The sequence below is a fragment of the Gopherus flavomarginatus genome, chromosome 14 (genome assembly GCF_025201925.1).
Source record: "Gopherus flavomarginatus isolate rGopFla2 chromosome 14, rGopFla2.mat.asm, whole genome shotgun sequence".
NCBI classification, from domain to species: Eukaryota; Metazoa; Chordata; order Testudines; family Testudinidae; genus Gopherus; species Gopherus flavomarginatus.
This window is the reverse complement of record NC_066630.1, coordinates 26,896,302-26,923,645: the sequence shown is the minus strand read 5'-3', so window position 1 is coordinate 26,923,645 and position 27,344 is coordinate 26,896,302. Positions and strand designations below refer to the sequence as shown.

The 27,344-nt window shown below is 40.7% G+C and overlaps 1 long non-coding RNA gene across 5 annotated transcripts in view; it reads right to left on the bottom strand.

Annotated features, from left to right (window-relative positions):
• Positions 1-27,344, bottom strand: part of LOC127034373 (uncharacterized) — a 123,790-nt gene that overhangs the window by 89,403 nt on the left and 7,043 nt on the right. For all 5 annotated transcript variants that reach the window (XR_007769369.1, XR_007769370.1, XR_007769367.1 and 2 more), the window contains exons 2-3: positions 5,502-5,615; positions 1,646-1,794 (exon numbers count right to left, since the gene is read on the bottom strand). This is a non-coding gene — a long non-coding RNA (uncharacterized LOC127034373). The remainder of the gene's footprint in view (positions 1-1,645; positions 1,795-5,501; positions 5,616-27,344) is intronic.

Below are 27,344 nucleotides of genomic sequence, written 5' to 3'. Positions count from 1 at the left end.
CAATGATTTACCTGGGTTCTAACCCCACTGCTGCTGTGGAGTGCTACTTTGCTGTGGGTGTTCATGGCCTCTTAAAATACACCCTTTACATTTTTAAATTCTACTATTTAACTTAAAATTTGGCCAACCCCTTGCCACATGCCCCCCTAGAAACTAAATGAAGTTATACTGACTTTGATTAACTAATTGATAGCTATTGGTGTGGATAGAATGCACATCTGCACAGGCTTAATTTTGTGCAGCTTGAAATGGTTGACACATTGCAACTTGGAAATCCAGACAAATATATAAGGTGCTGATGTTACTTAAAATGCTTGTAAAAATAGCTGGTAGACATGTTCGGTACATATTTTTGTTATATGAAGATACTGTGACTGCTCCAAAACTGTGTTTTTTCCTAGATAGTAAAAGGCACCAGATTTTTTTCTTCCTTCCTTTTTCTTTTGCAGCCTCTTACAATTTTTGTACTTTTAATTAATACTTATATTTAGCTGTGTTTCAGAAGAACATGCCAATGAAATTGCTAAAACTTTATCCTTTTGATAGTCCCTTGATTAAAAAGTTTAAATAATTTGTTCTCCCTTTTTTTCTATACAGAAAAAGACATCTGAGCCACTAATTTGTTTGCCTTCTTTGAGGCTATTCAAATGTAAAAGAGACGAATTAGCGGCCTCTGGCAAATGGGGGCTGTAATAGAGATACTGACAGACTATTTATAGTTTGGTGAGGCTATCAGGCACTGCAAATAACACATTTTACTCAAAGTTACATTGACTTCTTTAAGTAATAGCTGTAGCTAAAAAGCTTTTTAAAGCATATATTAACACAGTTCATGTGTAGATGGGTTTATGTTAGTCCTAGCCAGGATACCATGCCAGTGATTGCCCAGATATTATTCTGCTTTACTTCAAAGACAAAGCTGTTTTATCTAATCGTCTGCCTTAATCACTTTAAACATACTGACAAGCACAGTTGACCAATTAATAACGCTTATGCTCTTCTTGTATCATTTGTTATCCATGATGCTCTTCCTTCTTATAATTGCCTTTCCATTTTTCATGACTCAAAAATGGAGGCTATACATAATGAATACAAATAGCAAATTGATTAAATGTAATGTACATTGTAACGCTAGCTAGATTTTTGTCTGTTGTTAATTATAGAGATCTGGTAAATTCTCATGAAAACACTCATGTCATAGAGCAATTTAGATCTAACAGCTATAGCAGTACAGCTGACCTTCTTGCTTTGCAACAGAAAATAGAAAGGCCAACATTGTCAAAAGTGGCCACAGATTTGCGGTTTCTTGGGGTTTGTGTGCTAATCGGAGACACCATCGGTCTGATTTTCAGAACATGGTGAGCACTCACTAATGAACTCACTCCTCAGCTGCTCTGAAAATCAGGCTCAACAGTGAAAACTTGCCTGTAATTTCCCACAGGTCCTGCTTGAGCCAGGAAATCCAAATGAGTTGACAGACCTTTTCAGTGAGATGGTGTGGGTGCAAAGGGGTGTCTGCTCATTTGGAATCCACAGCTCTTTGCAGGAAGGGGCCTTTGTAGGTACTAGGAACATTAACTGAGGAGCTGGCCCTGTAAATATGTAGGGATTTTTATTTGGGTACATTGAGACAGAAGTAACTTACTTCAGATCATGCAGTGAATCAATGGTAGAGCATGGATAGCCCCCAGCCATTCCTTCCAGCAGTCCTCACCTGGGGTAAATTTTCATAGCTGTCTTGACTTCAGTGCCAATTTTCATCAACTCAGAGTCCGTTCCCCCACTGGAACACAACTGCCCGATAAATACAAAATAGTTTATTTTCTTTCCATTTAAATGTTATAGTATAGACAATAAGCATCAGTATTACTAGCCTCAATTTAGAAAGTTAACTGACAATGAAGCCCCATTAATTCCATATTTCTGCTTTCAAAAATAAAAATAAGACTACTATGGGCATTATTTAAAACAAGATTTTGATTAAAAACCTTTGAAGAACTAGACGAAAATGTGCTGCTGTTGTTACACATCTCAAGATGAGAACCTTTGAAATAATTGTTAGCCTGAAATGATGGACTTTATTCTGTATGAACTTGCATATTGAGAAGTCATGAAAAAGACAACAGTTAAAACCTGCCTCTTAGCAACAAGTAAGGAAACAAAGGTTAGACTCAGGTAGAAAAACGGTGTTATGCATGTTATTTCCTACATATTTTCCAAGGACCTATTTATACCGGGTACTGAGGAAATAAAGGAAAATTGACAAAGCAATTATCATTTCTAAGTAATGGTTCTTTTTTGTTTTAATTATCTGTTATGTCTGGCCATGGATTCAGATTTCAGAACATTTCTCATTGCCAAAAAAAACAACAAAAAAACAAAAACAAACAAACAAAAAAAAAACAGCAACTTTCCGACCGATAGATAACTTTGAGACCAAGAAGGCAGGACCTTGGCTTCTATAATGTGCGATTACGGACTCTTGTACTGGAGATCCAAACGTAGGTGTTAAATAGCCAGCTTAATATGTTAATTGGCAAGGGATGATCTTGGAAGGTTCCGAGGCTTGGTCTGGATAAACATGTAAAAACAGGGGCACTTATCCTAATTTGTTCCCCCTTCAGTCACCTTCTCTTCCTGTTTCTTAACATTTGCAGGAGGTGGGGGCTTCTATTCTATTCTCTGGCAACCCCTTAGCTCATCAGCTTTCCCTCTTTCCCCACAATCTGAAGAAATAATCTTGAGCAGCTTTTCAGGCTTTAAAAGCAGTCTGATTGCTTATTGGGGAAGAGGTTGGTCGGTCTGTCTGTCTGTCTCTCTCACACCTGTAGCAGTCTTCAAGGGGAAAATGCAGAGCTTTTTGTGCCACTTCAAAATTTCTATTGACTCATTTCAGATGATTTTGTGGTCCCTTCTCGCCTTAAATGCTATGACTCTATTCTAAATTGTTTGGGGTAGGGGCTGTCATTTACTATATATCTGTAGACCACCTAACACAATGGAAACCTGACTTGATTGGTCTCTAGGGACTACCCCACTATAAATGTTAAATAACAACATATGGGTTTGGATGTGTAATTTCAAGGTAATAACAAGTGGGAGTTAAATGTAATTACAATGGAAGACTAGTCCTCTGTTATCACCGGTAATGTATTTACCTGCTGGGCTGGATGGGCTAAGGCCTAGATAAACAATAAACAAAGGACAATCTCCTTTGGTCAAAACAGAGAGAATATCTTCAGTGACTTCCGATTATACACAGATTTTTCCATAAAATCTCATTTGTTAAAACTTTTTTACTTGTAAACATAATGTGTTTCTTTGAACTGTAATTTTTCTACATGTTTTCATATGTTCATCAGACTAACACTGCCATGGCATTCATTCACTGTGTACTCTAAAAAGAATTGGTTAGAGGCATTTTTCCTTACTCCTTGCTATTAGATGGGTCAATTTGGTGAAGCAACATATTTAACCTCAACCCAGAACAAAGAAAAGGGTCAGCTGGACACTTGTCATCACTGTAAGAAGTTGATTTAGGTTGTTACTGGTTTTTTCCTATTGGAATCTGGTCATTCAGTTAGTGAGTGTCAGTGTGACATGGTATGTAAAATCTATAAGGGTCACCATTACTGTGCTGGACTTCTGACCTCCAGTAAAGTTATTTCAAGTCTAAACAATGATTCCACACAGAGAGAGAGAGAGAGAGAGAGAGAGAGAGAATGGATAACTTGCAATGTTACCAACTCAAGAACAGAAGGGAATATAATAAAAATAGATTACCCTGGGAATAGGCAGGCAGCTTCAGAAATGTTAAGAACCCTCAAACCCAGCTCATGTTCCCCAAGATTTCCCCATTCCTAGGACCCAAACATTCAGTTAAGAGCCCTGTACCATCCTAGAGGGAGATGAATTGAACTAATCATTCCTCAACCTTCCACCTACTCTTAGCGGATATGGCAGGTTTTCTTGATGGAAGGAAGGCCCAGAAGCCTGGTTCCCTCCTCTGAGGCCTTCACAGGAATTTGGGAGGTCTGTTTCCTGAATTTTCAGTTGGATCCTCTCCTCTTGCTTTCTGAGGTGGGATGATCAGGAGGTTTGTTCCCTCTCCCCAATTCCCTTGAAGAAAGCCAACCCCACCTTAGAAAGGGAGATTATATTGTAGATTCAGCAGGGAGTGCAAACCACCTGATTGCCTTTGGAATATCATGGAGTGAGATTCCCAAATAACCCTGATGTCAAAGGGGTAGCAAGCACTGGGATCCTTCCCACTACAAGCAATAGAATATGGTACTGGAGGAGCATAGGCTGAGTAGCTTGGTTTGGGTGTGTATGGGGAATTTCCACAGTTTTGATTATTTAGCTAACCATGCAGTCCTTTGAACCTTTGGAGGTTCATTGTTACTAGCAAAAACCAGGGCAAAGGAGGAAAATACAGTAAAGGGAAAAAGTGCTGCCTCCTTTGGCATGTATTTACTTTCTATGAACAAATGTGAGATACAAAAGTGAAGCAAGCTGAACAGAACGTTGCATCTCTGAGCACATTAGCTTCTCAAACTACTGCATACATATCTTTGTTTACGTTCAATTCTGTAGATACAGATCTACATATAAGCAGGGTGCTGTGTACTCTGTGAAAAAGGGACCAAAATTTGATGTGTACACCACTCAGAAACTGAAATGCATCCAATGTTTGGTACAGATACATTATAAACTGATCATTGATTAATTTCTGTAATTACATTAGATTCTAATTCTCTATTAAACATTCTCTGAGTGACTTTGGACTAGATTCTGAAACCCTTACTCACAGTATGCAGCACCTTACTCCACAAATTGTTCCATTAACTACTGTGAGATGACTCATTGACATAACCCAGGGGATCAGAATCTGACTTTTTTTGAATTTACCTTTTAAACATGGCTTGAAGAAAACTGTGGATTTTTATCCATCTTTTTTCTTTTGTTTGCTTATGTATAAAGAAGGTCTGAAAGGTGGGTTTTTAAATTAAAATTTTAGGAATATAAATCTGGGTTTTCCTGCACATTTTCTTGTAGGTAAAGAGCTAGAATTAGCTTTTTCTCAATTTATAATTGAGAGTGTGAAGTGATTTGTTTTAACAATTTTTTTCCTCCCACCAGTTTGACATTTAAATGAATAAGAGTTAACAAAAAAAAAGCCAAGCATTTTAAAACAGTCTGTCAAACTATCTTCACTTCTCAACTGCTCATATTTTCACTTTTCTTGGTACAGTACTTGTGAGGTCATAATGTTATTAGTTCTGTTTTGGTAGAGTTTTTCAGGGTGAAATAGGGTAAACAAGGCGACTTCTAATGTAAGAAATACGCAGAAATGAATGCACTCACACAAACATGTTCAGGTCTCCTTTATACATCACAATGAAGCAAAAACTACAAAACAAATTCCCCCCCTTTGCCTCTCTTTACAATATACTTACAATCAGAATAATTCTATTCTATTGTATGTTAAGACATATTACCTGTCTATCCAGCCATTCATCCAGGTACTTCTGTCGCCCCCCATCACCATATTCTCTGAGCACTGCCCACATATTAAACAGAAATAATCTTGTGCTCTTTTATCTCTGCCCAGCCTGTAAACGAAATAGCTTAATTAGTTATAGAGGTTTTGAGGGCAAGCATTGCTTTGTTTTTATTGTTGTGTTTGGTGGTTATTTGCTGCAAGGGAGAGAGAGTTGTTCAGTTTTTGAGAAAGTGAGAGATTTATCTTTGGAGAACCATGTCATATCAGAATGAAAACTATTTTTAATACACATCATTTGAAAGGCAGAGTCCCTTTTTAAATGCTTTGGAATTCATTCTATTTTTTTTTAATGGCCTGGAATTCATGACAGCTGTATGGCAAAGCCATACACTTCTACAATTTTAAAAACACATTTAGACACCCCAAGCAAAATGGATGCCACATTATTTTAGTTTATTATTCCTAGTGGAGTTCAGATTGGTCTTCCTACTTTGATATTTATTTATACCAAAGAACTACAAGAACATAAATGCCACTCTTGGGATAATCCTAATGCTGGGGATCAGATAGAAAACACATTGCATCTGCCTTCATTAGCAATAAAATGAAGGAGTGTTTAGGTATAATCCTCCTAATAAAGGACATAGTTGAAGGTCAAGTGTAGTCTTCAGAATGAACGTGTCAGGGAAAAGCTAAAAGAGTTGTTGTTTTACATAAAGGTTTTCTTGAAATAACTAACAAGGGAGAAAATAAAACAATTCCTTGGTTCTGTTGTTCCTTTCTCTTCAGGACCACTTACAGGTGTATTCAAAAAGATTCTGTGCTCTTCAAGACTTTGGTGCTCACATGAAAAATTAATTATTGTTTTGTTGCTAGACAGAAAGCCTTCTTATTTTGCACTCAGTGAAGTAGTGAGATAGATGGCAGGGGATGGTTCTCTGAGGCCAGCACACAGCTTCGCACCAGAACATTTACTGATATGGGAAAATACTCACTTTTATCTAAAGACTGTTAAATAGGTAGGATATGTGCAGGGCAGTACATACTGAACAACAGGAAACAGAATCTTGACAAAGGAAAATGTCAACCAAAATAAATGCCTAGCTGTAGGCTGACCCTGCACCATGCCCACAGGCTGCTGCGAGATTTCCACAGAGCCCAGTGTAATGTTAACTTTTCTGCTAGTTATTGTCTGGAAGTAGATCATCACTTGAAGGGCCAGAGGGTGACTTCAGACTGTCTGTATATAGCAGAAGGCAGACATACAGAGAGGATATTACACCTGTGCTCTGAGATCTACACTGGCTGCCAGTTCATTTCTGATTGCAAATTTAAGTTGTTGGTTTTCATCTCTAGAAGGCCCTCAATGATTTGGAAGCTGGCCACCTGAGAGATCACTGCTCTCCTCCTGTGGTACCATGGAGAGTATGTTCAGCTGAGGGGCTCAACTTGACAGCACTCTGGTTTAATCACATGGCAGTTGAGAAAAGTATTTTCAGTGTAAGATCCTTGAATTTGGAACTCTCTCGTCTTAGTTGCCTGGGTCTAAAAGCACCCAAATCTGGGTCATTGTGGAATTCTATAAGGGCTATCTGCTACTCCAGCCTTTCAAGAGGGGGTGTAATTCAAATAAGGTAGGACGGTATTTACTAATCCTGACAGTGAAGAGTGAGGCTAGTCTGTTACTGACTTATTTCTATGATTCACCATGCATACTAACCAAGACCATTTCAGGGGCTCCTATGAAAATCCTTAAATGTACTACTGAAACACAACAAAGTGAGCCTAGTAAGTGGTAACAAGCCTATAGTCAAACCTTACAGTCTGGTTCAGTTCTGAATGCAATGCTTTATTTAATTAACAATATGAAACCGAGCAAGTCAGTCTCAGAGACAAACTGGATAGAAATGATTCTTTTGAACATAGTTTTCAGATTACTGGAGTGGAAAAAGAACGATCCCCAAAACACGAGGCCACTGTCAACTGTAACCACTATCTATCATGAGGTTTTAAAAAAGGCTGCATTCCAAGGTATAACACACAGAGATGTATGGAAGATGTATAGTTTGGTCTCAAATGCAAAGGCAATTCACTGTACTTTGATTTCCTTATGCATCACTCCCAAGGAAGAGCAGTGTTAACGGGGGGCTCTTGCTTTTGTCAGAAGTTAAATATAGTGAAAGTTGAAGTCAATGGGAATTGAACCCCTGCAGCAGAGGGCCGGAATAGGCTTCACATTATTTGATTTGGTACGTTTTGGCTTACAAGTTTTCTTCTGAGATAGGCCCTGAATATAGCTGATTGATTATACCAGGTTTCAAGAGGCCTGAATCCACATGCAGATCTGGTAATACCTCTTTTTGCGAATTTCTCAATCTCTTTTTATATATTTTTGGGTTTGATTTGACTTTAGTTGGTTTGCACAAACACTTCTACAGTTCTTTTGAAGCTCTCCCATCTGAAACTGTGGCACCAAAATACCTTGACTCTTGTACCTTTATCAAAACCAGGGATCATGAGTGATTGAACTGGCTAACTGCCATTCTTGTAGCAATTATATTTTTTCCTTGTGGATTCTTAACTCATATGCCTCTAGGAAGAGTATGTGCTTTTTTAATATTGTTGTTATGAATGTTTTGATATTGCAGTAATGATTTTTTCATATTTGATAATAAAACTTTGATATGATAGCAGTGGAAGCCTTGAAGTAGCTTTAATAATCTATTGATTTCTGGGGGTGGTGAGAGGTAAAGTTCTGAACTCTGCAACCATCAGATTTTTATTTTGTGGGGGTTTCTCCCAATGCCTTTGACCACTGCTGTGTGCTGAATATGTATCTGCCTCTTAAAAAAGTATACAAGGAAAAATGTTTAAATGATCCTGTCCAGGTAGCACAAAGGGACTTCAAACAGCACCTCCTAGGTCTAATTCTGCACCATTAAAGTCAATATGTGGTTTGCCATTGATTTCAATGCTCACAGGATCAGGCCCTACTCGGGGATAGCGAGGATGTTTCTAATGCATGGAAGCTATATTCTAATCTAGAAAGTAAAATTTGAAATGAACAGTAGGTTCAGAAATTAGTATAATTTATGTCATCCAGACTAATTTCTTTGGGGCAGGGACTGCGGGTTTTTTGTTGTTGTTTTTGGCAAAGTGTCTTGAGCTTTTGGGCACTGGTTTTAAAAAACAAACCAAACCAAAAACCAATCTGAATCAATTTGTGGAAGTCCAGTTGATGATCGGCTCTCAGGGAAGCAGGTAGAATCCATTCCACTACCTTCATCATAGCAATATTCCGTAAGAGATTCATAACTTCCATAGGGGAAGATTACACAACAAGGTTAGAAAACTAGACTGCATTCAGAGCTTTGGAAGACAGGACAGAGGGACATTATTATGGAAGCTAAATAAGGAAATGATCTGCAGTATTAAATTGATCACCAATAAAATGTTAACATTTACCCAGAACTATCACATAGTAACATCTATAATTCTGCAGTAGGACCTGATCTACAGGAGTAATTCCATTGATTTAACAGGCATAGTGTACTTATTCCCTATACGTAGACTTGGCAAATATTCCATTTTTAAATGGTGTCCCTGGTGATTTATGTCATCTCTCTGACAGAGAGGATTGTTCCTGAAGTATTTTTCTTCTGCCTTGTCTGGCCTGCCTTTGCTCACACCTTTTGATTTGGGATATTAGATTTTAACAGGTAATTAGATTTTAACAGGTAATTATCAGGTATTGTGGTTAAGACATATGACTGATGTCAAGAGGTCTAGATTATATTCCTGTCTCTGACAATCAATTAAACATGCTAATGACAAGTACTGCTTCTCAGCTTTGTGTTTGGAAGTCTCGGGACAAGACACTCTGTAGCAACAATGTATTCTGCAAGGACTAGGGCCCCAATTCAGCAAAATACTTGTTTTAGGCACATGCCTAAGTTCCATTGAAGTCTTAAAGATGAGCTTAAATGCCTTTCTGAATCAGGGGATGCACTAACCCCTTCCACATATCTGAGAAAATCAAAGAGCACAATCTGGTAACATGCTGAGATCTGGAGAAGTGTTCAATTTATGCATTTTTTTTTTATCTTTGAAAGGGCAGCAGTGTTTGGCCCTTAGAGCACATTCTTTTTTTAGCTTCTTTCAGTATTTAACGCTATAGATACAAATACAAATATTTCTAAGGGAGAAGCCTGTTCAGTTGGCCAACCTATTTTAGATTCAGAGCACCGTTGGCAGTGCCCATATTTCATTGTGATAGAGGCAGATTGCCTTTCAATAAAAAGGTTCTCTCCTTTGAAAGAAAGAAGAACCATAATCAAGCCCAGAAAACACATCTGAGGAAGCTACTCAGTCTCACAAGGTTAGAAGATGTGAAGGGAGTTTAGAAAAAAGCAGCTCACTGTGCGTCATCAAGTTTGGTGTCCTTTTTCTGTATCTCACACACCAGATCCTGGGACACAGCTAAACCAGGGGGTTTGTGCACACGACAAAGGTGGCTTGCAGCTCATCACTGCACTCCCCTGATCCTGGTGCTGCTCTTTGCTCTGAGCTGTCAGAACAGACAAAGCTGGGCTGCTTTAATTTAATCTTCCAGGCTGCATACACTAGAGAGATGGAAAAAAAGCAACCAAAAAACAGATTAGCGCAGGCATTCTGGCCATGCCATTTTCTTCCAGCCACACTCCCTTTACCCAAGTATGTTATGCTGGCAACAGGGAGGGCAAACAGGATGCGTTTTCACTTTTGTATAACATTTGTAGAGCCAGCTTGTGAAAGCGATGCTTATATAAATACAATACATTCTGCTGGGCCAGCCCCACCTACAAACTATAGCTACTTGTGGACAATTTGTAGACATTTAAGGGGTTGTTCTATTTCTGCATGACTTGACTAAAAGCTTTACAGAGCTCTTCGGTCAAGTCACTGGTGACCTTGAAAGGTTCTACCACATGTGCCAGTGATTATGCAGCATATGCATTACCATGCCAGGCACTAAAAACCTGACATATTGAAAAAGTCATTTACCCTGTTAAAACTCACAGGGAGAAATACAAACATTTTGATATGCAAAAACAAGGAAGAATATTTTCAGCCTATTGAGTCTACATTCTGGGCTGCTGAAAATCTAAGTAAACTTCCCTATTGGTTAGGCTTGGCAAAATGGACATTACAATGAGAGACTTTGCTGATTTATTGATTGAATACACGAACTTTGACCAAGCTAGAGCAATGAAAAGATTGATTTTTTTTAAACTGTTGTTGTTTGCTATTTGTATTAAAAAGGTATCACTTCAATAGGGGGAAGCCAAATCACAGGTTGTGCCTATCCCAGGGCTATTCTCTTCATTTGCGATCACATTGTAACCCTTCAGGTACCTGACTTTCTGCCAATCTGCCCTCGAAATATTACCAGTGGGTTATGGAATACATACAGCACAATGTATGGACACTGGCGATGGAATGCTAGTCTCCAACAGACTACAGAATTTTTTTTTCTGGGAAATAGCTGATAAATTTTTTCTTTTAGAACGTAGCTAATAGCAAACCGTCCACCCCTTACCTTACAGCTTGGTCAGTGAGTGTTTGAAATGGCTAATTTTTTTTTTTGTTTTTCTTGTAAATGTTTAGACTTTCTCCTTCCTGAAGTGCCAATATTGCACACCTAAACATTCAAACAGCATTAGTCAGGCCCCTAAAAATCATGAATAGGATTAAAATCATGAGGTTATTTAAAATTTTGGGGGTGGGTTCTTTTCATTTACCTTTGGATTTTTGAACCATTAGAGTGACATTTTCAAGATTTTCCTCTACCTATGAGGGCTAGTAACTTACTACTTTTTACAATGAAATGTGAGACTTCACATGACTCCATGAGGGTGGGGCTTTAAGAAAAACACCAGATATCACCACAAAAGACCAAAGGTAGGCAACATTGAGTACGTTGTAAATGTTGCCACAGGATTTGGTAATAAAAGTACATATAACAGTGGAGAGATTCCCTGAGATAGCTTCTTAGTATGTTCATCCTGCTTTGTAACTGTGTATAGCCAGAAATCAAAACAAATTAATATAGGCCAAAGAACAGAATACGTGAACCAGGGATAAGAACTGCCTGATATGTGCTGTCCTTTGCAATATAAAGCCCACTGTAACAGAGAAATTGTCTTTGGGCATGTGGGCTCAGCCCACTGTGTTATGGGGTCTGCTAAAACTAGGAATTGTAGTCTCAGGTCACGTGTCTGGGAGAAGCATGTAACCTATAGAAAAATAGTTATAACTTAGGCTTCCTGCCTCTAAGGCATAGAAGAGAGCCCTCTGTGTAGGTCAGGTGACTAGCCTAGGAATTGGTGAAGTCTTAGTGTGGATCTTTCCATTCTAATCCATCAGCCCTCTGCCTGGTTATGGAGCCTGCAGGTGGCTCTACTGAAAACTCTAGGAGAAGGGCTTCAGAGAACCCTGCATCAAGGGATAAGAGACTATTTGAACCAAGCAGAAGGCTGATTGTAGACCCCAGAGGGGGCTGAGACACCCTTCCAGGGGAAAAAGGACTCCACTTAAAAGGGCAGATGTGAACCCCCACTTCTTCCCAACGAGGGGAACTGCATATATTTGTGTGTGTTTAATAAACGAATGTCCAAGAAGGGCCAGTTATTTGAACTACATGGGATTGCGTGCATTCATAAGGGAACCAAATGGGGGGAGGAGGGGATGATATGTAGCAGCAGATATATGAGATAACAGGGTAGGATGATACCCACAAAAAGAGTAGAAGTATGATTTCAAAATAAAGCCTTTTAGTAATAAATGAAGAGAATCAATGATGAATTTTGTTTCATGCCTTGAGAACACATTAAACTAAATGTTTTAGTTCCACGTGGTTATATTTTATAGCACAAAGTGTCAGAGAGGAATAACTCTTTCCTTTATATAATTAAAATGTAACATGAAATCCATACTAAATCCTTGCATTCAAAATGAATTGCAGCATCATAGATAATGGCCACCAGCAGTGTGCACAGTAAAGTTGTGTTAACTCTGAACATCAGCTGAAGCCACTGCAATCACCATCTCCCACTCACAAATTCAGGACTTCCCTGGAAAGACGGGCAGCCTCCCAAAGAAAAAATGGAATATGTTGGGTTTCAATATGTCCTAAAGTCAGCACTGATGATAAGGAAAGTAGCTACAGCACAGCTCACAAAGAAATGGCAGAGCGAATATAAATGTTTTCAATTGGAGTAGAAAGACTCAAAAATAAGCTAAGGGAGGTTTTATGGGAATAGGCACAGATGGGTGGCACAATCCACATGAGGTGAATAATACAGCTGGAAACTCTGAGGTTCTGCTCATGGAGTTTATTCCACATCATCTCTCTGCTCCAGTGGGCGTAGTTTACTACCATGTAAGCCTGCAAACCTCATAGATCCATAGGAAAACGATAGATTCCTGAGTTCATGCATTTGACCCCATCCTTATTGCAGGGTCCTCTCTTTTCCCGCAGAAGCCTGACTCCTTTAGGAACCAGACTGATGGTAGAATCCTCCATGGCTGTACAATACCTGACGAGAGAGAGAGTGGAAGACATGGGTGCTTATGGGAAGAAGTTTGCAAGCATTTTCTAGTGAAAAATCCATCAGATCGGCTGGCGGGCGGGGGGAGAGGGAGGAGTTATGGAGAGTGGTTCCTTTCTCTATAACAGCATCCAAATCTGCAGATCCCCATTTACCTGGAGTTGCTGTAGAAGTGCTCTATGGAGTCTAAGTGTGCAGGGGAATAGGGAGTCAAAGAGGAAACAGCATGAATGGCTGTTCTGCTCTGCTCTAGTTTGCCTGCTTTTATAGCCCTCTGCTAGTAGACTGGAGGGGGAGCAATGGGCTGAATGTTTTTAACACAATAGCTCCAAAGTCACAACCACCACACGAAAAACCAAAGTCAACATTTTATGGATATAAACTAGAGAGTAACAGTTACCTGTGTCTAATGCCTTAGGGCCTGATTCAGCTGCCATTAATGTCAGTGATGAAATTCCCATACTCTAGGTCCTGATCCTGCAATCCAATCCACGTGGGCAGACACTTGCATCCTTGCAGAGTCCCACTGAAGTCCATGGGGCTCCTCACAGGCATAAGAATCTGCCTATATGGATCTTGTCACAAGATTGGGCCCTTAATATTTGCACTTCAATATCATAAATAATTGTATCCAGTTGATATAACCTATACAGATAATTTCAAGTTTCAATGCACTCGCTCATATAAACCTTAAAACAGACCTGACATCAGCACTAGTTTATGGAGCTCTACTTGATTAATAGATTATAAGGACAGAAGGGAATATGGTATCATCTAGTCTGACCAGCTGCATAAACACAGCTCATACAACTTCCCCAAAATAATATATAGACAGAAATGAGGTGCATTATAGTGATGTGTCAATGACATTTGCCTTGCTACTAAGTGTCACACGGCATTATCATTAGTTTACACACCTACATAACCTACATTTTTAAAGCTATTAAAAATCTTTAAACAAAAATCAAAATTATTTTAAAAAATTTAGTGCCTACTTGGTAAAACAGTCACAAAAGTTTCAAAAGCATCTGCTCTAACAACACAAAAAAACCCTCTAGTTTTAGTTCATCTAAGAACTTGACACATGGTATTTTCATCACATTGTGGAGTATAGACTTGATTTTTTTTTTGCATGTTGTGTCAAATTAACAGCTCCAAAGAGTAATTAGAAGGATCCAGAAGTAGATATTGAAGTATAACAGACATTAGTATATCATTTACAAGGTGTTAGAGCTGTAGATTATTACCCAGTAAGAGACCTGATTTACATGCAATTATCATTAATTAAGTGAAACACATGCAAGTTGCTCTGACGGACATCATGTAAAAGCAGCAGAGTTATTATCTCTACATTTTGTACTGTACACCAAAGCATGCTGGCAACAACAAATTCAGAATAAACATAGTAAGACACTTCAGAGTGCAAATTACATAGTTATTTAAGAGCAATTTGCATTTCTTTGGTTAGGTGCAAATCAGAATGAGCCAGATTTTCCTCTCCTTACTCGGGCAAAATGCCCTCTCATTTAGGGGATGAACCTGCAGGATAGGGCCAGATTTTTAAAGGGATTTAGATGTTGCTTGGTTGAGAAGAGCTGCTCAGCCTCCCACCTAGTAGAATTTTCAGCCCGGAGTTAAGTGGCTCCATGCTGCAGAGTGCAGAGGACAGTTAAGCATCTAAGAAAGATTTTCAGAAGCTGGCCAGCTGAGTGAGGAAACTGCCCAAGCTAGTCAGGAGTGAAAGCCAAGGAGAAGTGGGGACACTAGAGGAGCTTAGGTGATTAACCAGTGCACCTGGCTGATGGGACCAAGACAGGTGCCCACCTCTGCTTGTGATCCTCAGCTGCAGACCCTCCCCTGGAGTTGGGCACTTAAGCCAGGTCAGTCGCCTAGCTAGTTCATACCCTAGCAGAGAAAACGGTCAGTCTCTTGCTCATGCTTAATACCTCTCTCAAGTTCATCCTATATTTCCCTGTGCCCCTGATCTTGTGGGTGGGTGCTCTGCTGCTCCTACTGGCAGCCTGTCTCTAGATACCAGCTGCAGAGTCTGACAGGTAATGCGGTTTTAGGCATGCTCAGAAAGGCTGAGATCAATCTACAGCAGGGATCAGCAACCTTTGGCACACGGCTCACCAGGGTAAGCCCCCTGGTGGGCCACGCCAGTTTGTTTACCTGTCACGTCTGCAGGTTTGGCCGATGGCGGCTCCCTGCTCCAGGCCAATGGGGCGTTGGGAAGGGTAGCCAGCACATACCTCAGCCTGCGCCGCTTTCCGCAGCCCCCCAGAGGGCTTACCCTGGCATGCCGTGTGCCAAAGGTTGCCGATCCCTGAGCTACAGGATTGGGCTTAAGTAGAGAGAGAGGTGTTCCCCTGCCTAACTTAAAAATCCCTTGTCAGAGCTTGGGCTTTGGCTAAGGCTCTGAGCAGCTCATTAGCAGTACCACTTAGGCTGTGCTGGAAATGCCGAACAATGGAGACTTAGAAGGATGGAGGATGTAGGCACCTAGAGAGGGTTAGGCAATGCTTGAGCTGTGCTTTAACAATGTCAGTGGTGCTTACATGGTGGATATAGGTGCTTGTATACCTGTTGAGGTGCCTAAATCCTTTTAACAATCTTGCACTTAGTGCCCTCAACTCCCATTACCTGAGGGCACTTGGCTGCCTGCACCTCTGATTCAGCAAGGTATTTGAAGCATGAGAAGTTCCATTCAGTACCTTACAGAATTGGGGTCTGAAAGAGATTGGGCCCTTAATGTAATTTTGCCTGAGTAGGAAGTGCAAGACCAGATCAACTTTGCATCTAATGAATTACAAACTATCCAGAGAGTGGACATATTGAGGATGCAGAGCACTGCACTGATTTACATGCTTGATGATCTTGTCATTAAATTTTACAAGCTTGATGAGCATTGGATTCCAAACCTCAAGGCAAATTTAAATGTAACCACCAAAATGTGTTATTTTAGTTTTTTGTAAAAGTATTGTATCAGCAGGATTTCAAGTCATTGCAAATGGCTTATTTCTACAATGCTTGGGTAAATCTCAAAACTACCAGAAGCTGCATGTAATTACAGTTATGGGTATGCAAAGCCATAAATAGAGCCCCATCATGATTTTGTAACAATGAGTGTGGTTTATGACTAAGATGGCTTTCCTGTTGTGACTAAGAACACTGCGATCACAAACAGGCAGCCCTGAGCCTGCCAGAAAATAAAGAATACCTTTTTTTTTTCAGAAACAGAACACTTTGATTCAATTACAGTAATATGTGGATAATTTTCATTTTCCAGGAGTCACATATAATTCAAAACAGTAAGGTGGGGGGAGGGAGAAGAAAGAATTGGAGCAGGGAAGCGCTAAATGTGAACACAGTGGTATGTGTTATTTATTAGGACATTTAAATACTTTATATATTAAGAATTTCTATTTGTGATTTGGGGCCACGACTCATGCCACTGTTTATGCAATGTGCCAGTGTAATGAGAGAGGAGCTTCTAAGGGCTCTTGGATTTGTTTAGAACGTATCTTTAGCAGGTTATCTGATCTAAAGGAAGTCTCCCCATAAGTAACATTTCAACATATTAATGAACATCAAAGGTAGTTATTTGTTCATGATAGGCTTTACTATTGTAACCCTTCTGCCCCTCTAGTTGGCAGCAACAAGGGCCGGGTTCAGTATCCAGGGATTCCGTTTCAGTAACACAATGCATAACCGGCTCGAGCCCCCACCCAGTGACCTGGGACACTCACATACCACACCCCCCTGGGCGCCTCTAGGAGGCAATACTTCCCCTCTCGCAAGCACGGAGTCTGAGTGTAGCAAAATCTTTTTTAATAAAGGAAGGAATCAATGCGGCATCCCATTGGAGAAACACCACAAACAGGGTTATAACACAAACCATAAACAAAAACCCACCTCCAAGTACGTTTGGCACTGTCCTTTTTCCGCTTAGGGTTTTAAGTCCAATCACCCCAAAGTCCAACAACCCAAAAGTCTCTGGTCAATGCCACCCCAGAGTTCGAGAGTCTATCTGTAGAGGTCCCTCCCCCCAGCCTGGGTAGAAAGGGGCACCTTACGTGGTCCAGGGCCAACTGCCCTGCCTCTCCGTGGGTTCTGCTTCCGCCTTCTCCACGAACTGCTCCGCTTTACCAGCTGCTCCACTCTGCTCCTCCAGCCGTCCTCAGGAACTGCTCCGCTCCACCAGCTGCTCTGCTCCATGAGCTGCTCTGCAAAACTGCTCGGCTCCGCTCACTCTGTGGGCCGCTCCACCCGTCCCACAGCTACTCCGCTCTGCCAGCCGCTCTGCTGCCACCAGCTGTCCCGTGATCCGCTCCAGCCGTCCCCGCAACTGCTCCACTCCGCCAGCTGCTCTGTTCCACAGCATATCTTCAGGCTCCCCCACTAGTTAGCACAGTACTCAGTGCTCTCAGCTCAGTCATTTCAGCTTTTTTGTGATTTCAACTCTTAGTGATCTCAGCTCTTAGTGGGGGAGCCCCAGTGCTAGTGCACCATTAGCCCAAAGTGCATTCAGCTCAGCAACCTGTATTTAGATTCTTGAGGGAATAATAAAAATCAACTCTGACATTCCACAGTGGAGAGAGGAGGGGGTGCAACTGGTGCTTCTGGCTCCACAAGGAGACTGCACCACCAGGCACAGATACCTGTCCCCAGCCTCTCTCAATTCTCTGGGTTTTGGAACCCATGTCCCATGTCTAGCCAGTACCACCCAACTGAGGGTGACCAATTTGTCACCAAGCAGTCCCACAGCTTGGCAGTCTGGGATAGGGTGGGCGTGCCTATGCAAATACACTCTCTCACATTCTTTCCACCAGATGTCAGGGTAGAGCTTATCCTGACTCTGCTTACACTATTTTAATAAAGACTTATTTGACCGACTCACTCCAAAGCAATGCTTGCTTGGAATAATTTATTAAAGTAAAACAACAACAACAGTGAACAGAACTTAGGAATTCATCCACAGAACTCAAAATGATTTATACAGGTGAGTAAGTGAAATGTAACCCCACTTTGAAATTGGGAAACAAAGGCACAGAGCAGCTCAGTGACTTGCCCAAGTTCATCTAACCTGTAAATGGAAGAATTAGAGAGACACAAGACCACATTGCCTCCTAACCTGTAGGTCTACAAATTCAGCACAATTATTAGGTCATATCTTCAAACATGTGAAAAACATATAAAGTATCCAAGACCACCAATTGGCTTGCATTTTAAGATTTCCATCCTTTAATAAAGGTACATATTGAGCCCTAAACAGACTGGCAGTGTCCATTTAATTGCACAACAAACGACTGCAACACTGTTCTCAAATTGAAAATAAAAGCTAGTATGTATGTATGTATGGTGTTTTCTGTAATGGGGATGAGTCTGGGTAGCGATGTAGATTTCCAGGGAAGAAATGTGCACTTCTGAACTACTAGAACAATAATTTTCATAGTCTAGCATTTCAGGTTTGCGAAGGCCATCTCATAGCAAGAAAGAATATCGTATTATAGGAACAAAAGTAGGATTCTGTAGTGTCATGGAACACTGCTACAATTCTCTATTGGCAAATATTCCCTGCAATCTGAACGACAAAGAAATCCCTGATCACTTGAACAACAAAGGAACAATCACTCATTCAAAAGCAAGTACAAAAACTATTTCTTTAAAACTCCAAAATTTAAATAAATGTTTGTATTCCCTAAACCTGTGCTGAATGCTGCCAGCAAAGAGTGGGTTATCTGAAAGGTAAGTGAGATTGCTGAGTGCCTCACAACAGGGCAATATTTCCCTAACCTCCTCTTTTGACCCTCAAATGATCTTTGCTATAAATACCCAGCCCAAATCTCCTCACAAGTGCTGCATAATCCACAGTTATCATTTTTAAAAGAACCTGTTAGCAGTGCTAAGACTTAGCCCATCCCACCCCACAGAACCAGCATCTATTTTATATAATTTCTTGGGCTGCTGCCATACCACGTAGCATCCCTGTTACTTCCAGACATTGAACACATGTATAATTAGATAATGAGATGTCATATCAACAGAACCTGAGACTGAGAAGTATAATGCACAAGGTATAGATCAGCGGGTCTCAAACTGTGGGTCAAGACCCCAAAGTGGGTCATGACCCTATTTTAATGGGGTTGCCAGGGCTGGCGTTAGACTTGCTGGGGCCTGGGACTGGGGCTGAAGCTGAAGCCCAAGCCCCACCACCTAAGCCTGAATCCAAATCCCAAGGTTCAGCCCTGGGTCGTGGAGCTCAGGTTACAGGCCCCACCACCTGGGGCTGAAACCCTTGGCCTTATCTCTGCCTGGGGTGGTGGGGACTCAGGCTTTGGCTTGTGCCCCCTTCCCTCTCAGGTGCGGCTAAGCTCAGGCAGGCTCAAGCTTTGGTCCCCCACCTGGTGTCGTGTGTAATTTTTATTGTCAGAAGGGGGTCGTGGTGCAATGAAGTTTGAGAACCCCTGCTACAGATAAGTATAGCTTTATAGATATCAATACGTAATTTACAGATTTTTTGTTGGTTTGGGTTGGGTACTGTATTTAGTAAAGTTTGGTATAAATGACAATATGCAGAAGGTGAGCCCTTTGACCTATGGGTAGAAGCAGAACCAAACATAATTCTAATTCCTTATTATGAATTTGTGGACTATGGAGTTAAGTGGAAACTAGTGACAGAAAGCAGTATTCTCTAGTGGTTATAATGGAGAGGGAGTCAGGAAATGTATGATCTGTTTCTAGTGCTGCATCTGACTCACTGGGCAAGTCATTGATCTACTCAGTCTCAGCCCTCATTTGTAAAACAGGAATGACAGTACCCACCTTGCTATCTTAGAGACCCTCAGATGAACAGTGTTATAGAAGTATTACATTCCTTGAGTAAGTATTTGAAACAGCATTCTGCCGGAAATTGCTGGAGGAAATAACGGCACAATCCAGTTTTGAATATATTTATAGGAACTTCTAAATAACTGTGATGTTTGTGAAGGCCCCAGCTTGCCATTTCCCACACCCCCTTTAGGGCACGGGATTTGCAAAACCATAGGTACTGCACATGTAGGGTTCGACTCCTATATACACAAAGGCCCCTTTACGCTGCTCTTGTAGGAGTGTAACTTATACCCACTTCAAGACCCTTTGACACTGAGTAGTGCAAAGACGCCTTCATGTAAGAACAAGGCCATACAATCATGCAATACAGTATCTTCAAGTTCACATGCAGCCACAATTTTTAAAACAATTAGCCCCATTGGGGCAGTTGCAGACTGCCAGCTTCTCTCAGCTACCCTGTAGCATAGATTTGTCCCCCTATTTTTCTTTTCAATTTTGGAGTATTAAATGTAATATCTGAGAAGTTTATAATACACCGCTGCTTCAATATAACGCTGTTCTTGGGAGTCAAAAAAAATCTTACTGCATTATAGGTGAAACCGTGTTATACTGAACTTGCTTTGATCCACTGGAGTGCGCAGCCCCGCCCCCTCCCGGAGCACGGCTTTACCGCGTTATATCCAAATTTGTGTTATATCGGGTGGTGTTATATCGAGATAGCAGTGTATTGTTATAAATATTCTCTCCCCCATTCCCCAATATGAGGGTTAGTGTTCTTATTGCTACATATAGGAGTTTTCCTATACACAGTGAGCCTTAAGAAACACAAAGCTACAAGTTCAGGTTCCAAAGGTGGCAACACCAGTTCTTTTTCAAAATAATCTCAAGATGAGCCTGCAGTAGTTTGACAAATGACAGAAAGGGCCCAATTTGGCAGACTACAAGTTAGATTCAAAGCCCGCTGAAGATGATAGAAAAAAAAATGCCATTGACTTTGATGACCTTTGGCTCTGATAATATTTGCAACCAAAACTCAAAGTATATGAGTGAGAGTTTTGCCTTGTGCCCATCTGGCTATTGTAAGATCTGAATTTTGTGTGGAGGAAAAAGAAATGTGTTGCTTGTCCCTAGTCGAAAGCAATAATCACATATTAATGCAATTAAGTTTCATGTTTTAATATAAAGTGATATTTAAACAATATTTCTCTTGTGAGCTTAAAATATTTTGGTCTTTCTGGCACATCAACAAGATTAGGATATTTTACTTGCATTTAATCTTTCTTAGCAGTTTATTATAATGCTGAGTACTCATACAATTCCATTTGAAAGGCTCTTTAGTTTGTAGCAAGAGTCTTTACTATTACACTATCACTACAGTGAGCTGGCTTGCAGCTTTAAGCCATTGCCAGCATTAGGGGTCAGTGCAGAATCACCGTATCCTGGTGGCATCTCTTAGAGGCGTTGTGAGGAAGCACTCTGCATAATGCCAACAGGAGTACTGGAGGCGTGTCAATGTGAACGGCCCCTTCTTCCCCCTCTGGAATCGGAGTGTTTTGCCTGAGTAAGGACTGAAGGACCAGGCTCTATTTTAGGGCTGCATATAATTTTGTAAAATACTAAATGTGCTTAACCTTTAGAAGTTTGTCACGTTCAAATCAAGCCCAAACATCATTAGCAGGAGAAGCCTTTGTTTCAAATGTGAGAAATACGATGTTAAAAGAAAAGAAAAATAACCCAAGTTGTGTCACATTGGTAACAGCCAGTGCAATGCTGGTAAAGCTAAACACAAAGTGAATGACATGATCTGGGTTCTTCAACCTAAGTTTTCATCCTTATTAATTAGTGTTATTTTACTATACTGTGAGGAGAGCAGGATATCACAATATATAAGAATGGAGCACAAGTAAATAGAATAGAACAGATTCAAATAGAAGTTTATTTTATGCAATGTATTAGTGCACAATTTATCTTAAGATGGCTTACAATTATAATGACTTAGCCTAGTCGTTCCCTAGCAGCTTAACTCCTCAGGCTTTTAGGACTAGTACACCAGGGTCCCACTATCTTAGGGTATGTCTGCATTTTGACTTGGGGATGCAATTCCCAGTTCGAGGGGAGACATAGTAGTTTTCATCAAGCGAGGATGCTAAATACAGAGGGTAGGTACAGCAGCATGTGGGTATTAGCGATGCCAGGCATGTACTTGGGGCAGCCTGCAGCAGTAGCTACACTCTATTTTTAGTGCACTAACTTGATCAGAGCTAGCCCAAACATGCCTCCTTGAGCTGGGAATCATACCCAGTTCAAAGTGTACACGTAACCTTAGGGCTTGTTCCTCTACCACTAAATGCAATTGGAGTTTTGCCATTGTTTTCAGCAGGAACAGGATCAGGCCCTTAATATTATCTCTATTGCTGTTACTGGGGAGGGTGACATTTCCTGAGGCTTCTGTTCACTAGCCAGCGCTGGCACTGTAATGTGACTTGACAGTTTGCACGGCCCCAGCATGGTGAGGCACAGTCGCATACTGAGCAATATTAACACTATCTGAATGGATTAAATAACACACTTCAAATATATACAATAGATAATGCTGCCATATCATGGGGGGAGGGAGTGGAGGGGAGGAAGAGGGTGTCGGTAGTTGCCTCTCCTTTTATTTAGAGATACCTTTTTTTTTTCCCCTCTAGACAATACCCAAATCAATTACAGCTGCCCCTTCAAACACGCTCTGCATCACACTCCACATGTCCACTCGCTTCACAGATGCTGATCCTCATGGAAGACTTCCACAAAGTTAGCAGGCAAAAGAAGCATGCCACAGAGTCAGAGCCTTCTCTTCCCAATCCGAGGTCTGCTGCCCTGTGCTCCTCTCTACAGTGGAATCTCAGTGTTATGAACACCTCAGAAATGGAAGTTGTTCGTAACTCTGAACAAAACCATATGGTTGTTTTTTCATAAGTTTACAACTGAACATTGACTTAATACAGCTTTGAAACTTTATTGGGAAGAAGAAAAATGTTGCTTTTAACCATCTTAATTTAAATGAAACAAGCACAGAAAATTTCCTTACCTTGTCAAAAAAAAATTTTAAAAAAAATTTCCCTTTTTTTAGTAGTATATGTTTAACAATACTGTACTGGATTTTTTTGTTTGTCTGTTTTTTGTCTCTGATGCCATTTTAGATTGGGTTTTGGTGAGTAGTGAAGACCTCATAGAAGAAATAGTTGCAGGGGGCAACCTTGGTTCGAGCGATCACAAGCTAATTCAGTTGAAACCAACTGGAAGGATAAACAAAAATAGATCTGTGAATAGGCTTTTTGATTTCAAATGGGCTAACTTTAAAAAATTAAGGAAATTAGCTAGGGAAGTGGATTAGACTGAAGAACTTGTGGATCTAAAGACGGAGGAGGCCTGAAATTACTTCAAGTCAGAGTTTCAGAAACTATCAGAAGCCTGCATCCCAAGAAAGGGGAAAAATTCATAGGCAGGAATTGTAGACCAAGATGGATGAGCAAGCATCTCAGAAAGGTGATTAAGAAAAAGTAGAAAGCCTACAAGGAGTGGAAGATAAGAGGGATCAGCAAGGAAAGCTACCTTATTGAGGTCAGAACATGTACAGACAAAGTGAGAAAGGCCAAAAGTCACGTAGAGTTGGACCCTGCAAAGGGAATTAAAACCAATAGTAAAAGGTTCTATAGCCATATAAATAAGAAAACAAAGAAAGAAGAAGTGGGACTGCTAAACACTGAGGATGGAGTGGAGGTTAAGGATAATCTAGGCATGGCCCAATATCTAAACAAATACAGGTCTGTTGCCTCTTAGGCGCATTTAACATGCGCAATTTCAGCTTTACGTGGTCAGCAAAAACAAGAACCAAAAAAAAAAAAAAAAAAAAAAAAAAAAAAAAAAAAAGAGAAAAACAATTCTGCCTGCCACCACACTCAATGTAATTTTGACTATACATGATTTTTGCTTTACGTGCTGACTGTGGAACATAACCCCAGAGTAAAATGAGACAGACCTGTACTTTGCCTCAGTCTTTAATGAGGCTAACGAGGAGGTTAGGGATAATGGGAGGATGACAAATGGGAATGAGGATATGGAGGTAGATATTACCACATCCAAGGTGGAAGCCAAACTCAAACAGCTTAATGGGGGGGCACAGATAATCTTCATCCAAGAATATTAAAGGAACTGGCACATGAAATTGCAAGCCCATTAGCAAGACTTTCTAATGAATATGTAAACTCAGGGGTTGTACCGTATGACTGGAGAATTGCTAACATAGTTCCTATTTTTAAGAAAGGGAAAAAAAGTGATCCGGGTAACTACAGGCCTGTCAGTTTGACAACTGTAGTATGCAAGGTCTTGGAAAACAATTTTAAGGAGAAAGTAGTTAAGGACATTGAGGTCAGTGATAATTGGAACAAAATACACATGGTTTTATAAAAGGTAGATCATGCCAAACCAACCTGATCTCCTTCTTTGAGAAAGGAACAGATTTTTTAGATAAAGGAAACGCAGTGGATCTAATTTATCTCAATTTCAGTAAGGCATCTGATACAATTCCACGTGAGGAATTATTTATTAAATTGGACAAGATAGGGATCAATATGAAAATTGAAAGGTGGATAAGGAACTGGTGAACTGTCAGGCTGGAGGGAGGTTACTACTGGAGTTCCTCAGGGATCGGTTTTGGGACAATCTTATTTAATTTTTTTATTACTGACCTTGGCACAAAAAGTGGGAGTGTGCTAATAAAGTTTGCAGATGACACAAAGCTGGGAGGTATTACCAACACAGAGAAGGACAGCGATATACAGGAAGATCTGGATGACCTTGTAAACTGGAGTAATAGTAATAGGATGAAATTTAATAGTGAGAAGTGCAAGGTTAGGGATTAATAACAAGAATTTTTGTTATAAGCTGGAGACTCATCAGTTAGAAGTAACAGAGGAAGAGAAGGACCTCGGAGTATTGGTTGATCACAGGATGACTATGAGCCGCCAATGTGATATGGCCGCGAAAAAAGCTAATGCAGTCTTGGGATGCACTAGGCAAGGTACTTCCAGTAAAGATAAGGACATGTTAGTACTGTTACACAGGGCTCTGGTGAGACCTCATCTAGAATACTGTGTGCAGTTCTCATCTCCCATGTTTAAGAAGGATGAATTCAAACTGGAACAGGTTCAGAGAAGGGCTGCTAGGATGATCCGAGGAATGGAAAACCTGTCTTATGAAAGGAGACTCAGAGCTCAGCTTGTTTAGCCTAACCAAAAGAAGGCTGAGGGGAGATAGGATTGTCCTCTATAAATATATGAAAGGGATAAATATCAGGGAGAGAGAGGAATTATTTAAGATCAGTAGCAATGTGGACACAAGAACAAATGGATATAAGCTGGCCATCAGGAAGTTTAGACTTGAAATTAGATGAAGGTTTCTAACCATTTGAGGAATGAAGTTCTGCAACAGCCTTCCAAGGGGAGCAGTGGGGGCAAAAGACATATTTGGCTTCAAGACTAAGCTTGATAAGTTTATGGAGGGGATGGTATGATGGGATAGCCTAATTCTGGCAATTAATTGACCTTTGACTATTAGTGGTAAATATGCCCAATGGCTTGTGATGGGATGTTAGATGGGGTGGGATCTGAGTTACTACAGAGAATTCTTTCCTGGGTATCTGGCTGGTGAGTCTTGCCCACATGCTCAGGGTTTAGCTGATCGCTATATTTGAGGTCAGGAAGGAATTTTCCTCCAGGGCAGATTCGCAAAGGCCCTGGGGTTTTTTTGCCTTCCTCTGCAGTGTGGGGCACAGGTCACTTGCTGGAGGATTCTCTGCACCTTGAAGTCTTTAAACCATGATTTGAGGACTTCAGAGGATCAGACATAGGTTAGGGGTTTGTTGCGGGAGTGGGTGGGTGAGATTCTGTGGCCTGCGGTGTGCAGGAGGTCAGACTAGATGATCATATTGGTCCCTTCTGACCTTTGTCTATGACTCTATGCTGCCTGATTGTGTACTTCCGGTTTTAAATGAGGTGTGTGGTTGACTGGTCAGTTTGTAACTCTGAGGTTCTACTGTATTTGCAGTCTCCAGTCTCAGATATCATCTGCTCTTTTCCAGTCCCATATTGCCACCGTCCAGCTGGACCCAGCAACCTCACGTACATCTGCAGTAGCAGAGGGGAGCATTTTCACTACTCTATGGAATGAATTCCTCCATTGTTATAGAGAGAGAAAATCTGCTTGGTATATTAGAAAATATGCTGACTTGGAATCTGAGGTGAGATTTCCATCATTTATGTTAATAAGCTCACTGGTGGGGATTATGTAGAATGTTTCCTTAAAAAAGCTGCTGCAGTCAGTGTTTGATGGAACTTAACTTGTTTTTTTTTCATGAAAATATACAAGATTACCAATAATTTTCCCATTCAAATAGAGAGAGGAATAAATATAGCGAGACCTGTCCTAAACAGGAGCCCAAAGGACTATCAAAAAAAATTGCCTAGAAGAATTGCACTTTAACTACAGTTTCATTTCAATGCTCCTTAAAAGGTTGGGGATACTTTTAACTGTTGAATAACCAATAGGATGCTTATTGGAATGGCTCTGTAGTGAATGTTTACTGGTAATATTTTAATTGCTGACGAGTTGCTCTACAGTTAAAAAAATTAAAGTTGAACTTTCAGAAATTGTAGGGATCAGTATATCAGCTGAAGACTGAATTACAGTGGCATTTTTTTTTTATTTTAGCCTTGATAAGCACCTGATTCTCTTCTCATATCCATGTAATACAGAAATAATTCCATTAAGATCAGATTGTCAGGTCTGTTCTGTATATAGCTGTGCTGGCCTAAAGCACCCATATAATGAGAAGATCCAGCCCAACCACTCATGATTTCCCCATTGTGGGGGAAGCCACCAGGTGAGCAGGTATTGAGAGTGGCACATGCATACAGTTCCACCATTTTCCCCCGTTGCTTCTCCCCCCACCCCAAAATTCACTCCTTGGGTGTGAAATGTTCAGATTCCCTGGAGCAATGGTTTCAAAAACCAGAAAGGCTGACTCTGGTAGATAAATTGAGATCCATACAGTTTCCTATATGCAGGCCCTCACTGCTCCATGTGGAAAAGAGAAAAGCTCCCATAAGAATAGAATCTCCCTCTTTTCACAGATAGTGTTGTGTGTTCAGGTTGTATGTCTACCTACTGCTTTACACCCTCAGGTGGCTGCATTTCTGTGGTGCTGTGTATGTACCTTAATCATCCCCAGTGTTGCTAACGGTGGTGGTGGACTGGCACATCACCTTGGGAGTAGTATTGTGTTAACAGTCACCAGGCTCATTGAGGGAATAATAAACACATGGAAATTGGGATCTGGGACTGTCACTGCTGAGGGGAGATGTTGGGTGGGG